A 3,947-nucleotide genomic window follows, 5' to 3' on the forward strand; every position below is an offset into this window, starting at 1 on the left:
GGGCTGGCTGCGTGTGTGTGGAGGGGTCCTGGGCTGGCTGGGAGTCCCCCGGGAGCCCACTCCCACCGGCGCCGTGCGCGCTCCGCGCGCGCGGTTCAGGCCCCAGGCACAGCCACAACAGGAGAGGGGACAGAGAGAGTGGAGGAGCCTTCCGGCAGTTGCTGCACACCCGTGGAGGAGGAGAGAGCAGCTTCGGAGCCCACAGAGGTTTGCCATTCCAGGTTTGGGGGGGGGTAGGGGGAGGGGGGTTCATGGGATTGGAAGGGGGGTACGGGGGAATGGAGGTGGGGGAAGAGAGGGGAGGGGTATTGAGTGGGCCATGGGGGTCCTCTGATTGGCGGGAGGGAGAGCAGGGCACTCCTGTACGAAGTGTCACAGGTGAGCAGTGCACCTGAAGATTCCTGGTAACACCGTGGAGGAAGGATATGGTCAGGGTGGATAGTGGGGTTCCTTTAGAGTGATGGGGGTCCCACCCAAGCTGGGGCCTTGAAAGGCACCCCAGCCTTGGATGGGTACGGGGACCAGAACGGTTGGTCAGTTTGTTTGTCTGCTTGTTTTTGGCTCACCTGTGGCTACTGCCCAGGTTCAGAATGTCTTGGATATATTTGCTTTGCTCTGTTACATCCTGCAAGGGTGGGCAGGACAAAGGGTTTTTCCTGGGTATCTCCTTATGATTGTATATAAATAGGTGATAGTAAAGTAGGATATGAAAGACTTGCCCAAACCGTTCTAGCAGGAACATAACCTGTGCGCCCGTGTGGTTGCGAGCTATGCTGGCGATGGTACATGCCTTCAGTAGGGTCGCCCATGAAAACAGGTCAAAACAGCAGGGTCAGATACAATACATCTGTGGGCAGGATGAGCTTGTTAACCTTCTGGCAGTCATCCTAAGAGAAGGACAACTCTAATCCCAAACCTGGGCAGATGGAGCTCGTTTAGCCCCGTAAAACCATCCATCTAAGAGAAGGTCACTCTAATTAAACCTACGTCCTGAGGACCTCGCTGCCACCATCCAAGCTCGCTCGGCCCTGGCAGATGAACCTCAGGATTAAAGGGTGAGTTCAGTTCCACGCATACTGCATCTCACCTGAAAATCCATTGTGCAGGCTTGAAGGCTTTACCCACATGCAAAAATTCCTGTAGCGACGGGCGAGGGTCGAAACGGCAGGTGAAAGGTGCACTGGAAGCCGCAGACCCAACCCTGCATGCAGGCGGTTCAGGATATTGGTCATTTGAGACTGACCGGAGATGACAGTCTCTTGGGGCAGCACCCTGAACGACCAAGCAGCCTTTCCAAGGACAGCACTGCTTGCTCCACTCGGAGAGGGGCCTAGAAAAGGTGGCCTAAAAAAAACTCATCTCCACTTTCACCTGGTTGGTTAACCGCAGACCAATGGGCATCTTCTTCCAAAGATCAAAAGACAAAGGCATGCACCTGCCTCCAAAGGTGTACCTAAATTAACTTTAGCATGTTGGAACATCAGAACCATGCTCGATTCTGCGGATGGCGGATGTCCTGAGCAACGTTCTGCCCTAATTGCCCATGAACTGACTCGTCTCAACATCGACATTGCTGCTCTCAGTGAAGTTTGCCTTCACGAGGAAGGAAGCCTCAGAGAACATGGTGCCGGTTACACACTCTTCTGGTCAGGTAAGCCCAGAACCGAAAGGCATCTCTCAGGTGTCGGCTTCATGATCAAAAACTCTATTGTTCCTAAACTCGAAAATCTGCTGACAGGTCACTCTGACCGCATTATCTCCCTATGCCTTCCACTCCACAACAACCAACACATTGTCCTCTTTAGTATATATGCCCCAACTCTCCAAGCTGACCCTGCCGAAAAAGATAAATTTTACACTGACCTGCGCCGCCTTACCCAAAAGGTGCATGCAGATGATAAGATCATTATCCTTGGTGATTTCAACGCCAGAGTAGGTAAAAATTTTGAAACCTGGAAAGGAATATTAGGCAAGCATGGTGTTGGAAACTGCAACGATAATGGTCGACTTCTGCTAGAATTCTGTGCAGAACAACAGCTCACCATCACTAATACTATCTTTCAGCAGAAAGATAGTCTGAAGACAACCTGGATTCACCCCAGATCTAAGGATTGGCACCTCATCGATTATGTCTTGGTGCGACGGAGAGATGTTTGCAATGTCCACCATACCCGCGTGATGCCCAGTGCAGAATGCCAAACAGACCATCGGCTTGTGCGCTGTAAACTCAACTTCAATCTCAAATTCAAACCTAAAAGGGGCAATATCCCAAGGAGAAGACTCCAAGTTAACAATCTCCAATCAGCCACAGTAAGAGACAGATTCCAGGCAAACCTTCAAACTAGGCTTGAAAACCATTCCACAGATTCTGCAGATTCCTCTCCTGAAACAATATGGTACCATATTAAAAACAGCATCCTGCAATCCTCCGAAGAATCCTTAGGGTTCTCCCTCAAGAAGAACAAGGACTGGTTTGATGAAAACAATCAAGAAATCCAGGACTTGTCGAGGAAGAAGAGAACCGCCCACCAAACACACCTTGCACTGCCATCCTGTCACGCAAGAAAAGCAACCTTTCGTCTTGCATGCAGAAGGTTCCAACAGAAACTCCGTGACATCCAGAACAAGTGGTGGATCGATCTAGCTGAAAAAAACTCAATTATGTGCAGATACAGGTGATCACAGAGGATTCTATGAGGCCTTGAAAACAGCATACAGGCCTACATACCAGGTACAAAGCCCTCTACTCAGCGCTGATGGTCAAACGCTTCTAACAGATAAAACCTCCATTCTGAATCGATGGTCTGAACACTTTCAGACTCTTTTCAGTACCAAGCGTGTAGTCCAAGACTCAGCAATTCAGTCCATCACACAACAACCAGTAAAGTATGAATTGGATACTGCCCCCACTTTAGGAGAAACCCTCAAGGCCATACAGCAGGTGAAAATCGGCAAGGCAGCTGGGGTTGATGGAATTCCACCCCAAGTCTGGAAACATGGGGACCTTGCACGCCATACCAAATTTAACGAGTTTGTGGTGCATTGTTGGGAGCTCGGCGAACTACCATCAGACCTTCGTGATGCAGTCATCATCACTTTGTATCAGAAGAAAGGTATTAAATCAGATTGCTCAAACTACCGTGGTATTACTCTACTCTCCATTGCTGGCAAAATCCTGGTAAGAATACTTTTGAACAGACTAATACCCACTATAGCAGAAGGAATTCTACCTGAGAGCCAATGTGGTTTCAGAGCCAACAGGAGTACCACAGACATGGTATTTGTTCTCAGACAACTGCAAGTGAAGTGTAGGGAACAGAAGAAAGGTCTTTATGTAACCTTTGTCGACCTCACCAAAGCTTTTGATACTGTGAGCAGAAAAGGTCTGTGGCAGATTTTGGAACATTTAGGTTGTCCCCCCAAGTTCCTTAAAAAGATCATCTCACTCCATGAGGATCAGTATGGCCAAGTCAGATATGGCAACGCGCTTTCTGAGCCCTTTTTAATTAAGAATGGTGTGAAACAAGGTGTCCTAGTTAGAACAGCTGGGACCGATTCATCATTGGATGGGTGTAGCCCAAAACTGTGTATTCTATAGCCCTCCATGCCATTTCCCAGAAATTGTTGTCAGTAGAGGCCTGCGAGGTGCCCCCCCCCATGCTCCTGTCCTCATGCCCTTTCGTGGAATTCCCTGACTGAGCACCCTCACACCCTTTTATGGAATTCCCCACTCTGAGGGAAGGACTGAACATCCTTTTATGGAATTCCCCACTCTGGGGAAGGGGCTAAGCATTGCTACCTGAACTGGAGAATATATAAACCTGGAGTTTCAGAACCTTGCACTCTCTCCACTCGTGGGATCCAGAGGAGGACTGCAGCTCACCGCTCTCAACCTGACTACAGCTCACCGCTCTCAACCAGACTGAGACCACCATCCTCAACTGGAC

Source organism: Corapipo altera, unplaced genomic scaffold, assembly GCF_003945725.1.
Source record: "Corapipo altera isolate COAL_440 unplaced genomic scaffold, ASM394572v1 60886, whole genome shotgun sequence".
Taxonomy (NCBI): domain Eukaryota; kingdom Metazoa; phylum Chordata; class Aves; order Passeriformes; family Pipridae; genus Corapipo; species Corapipo altera.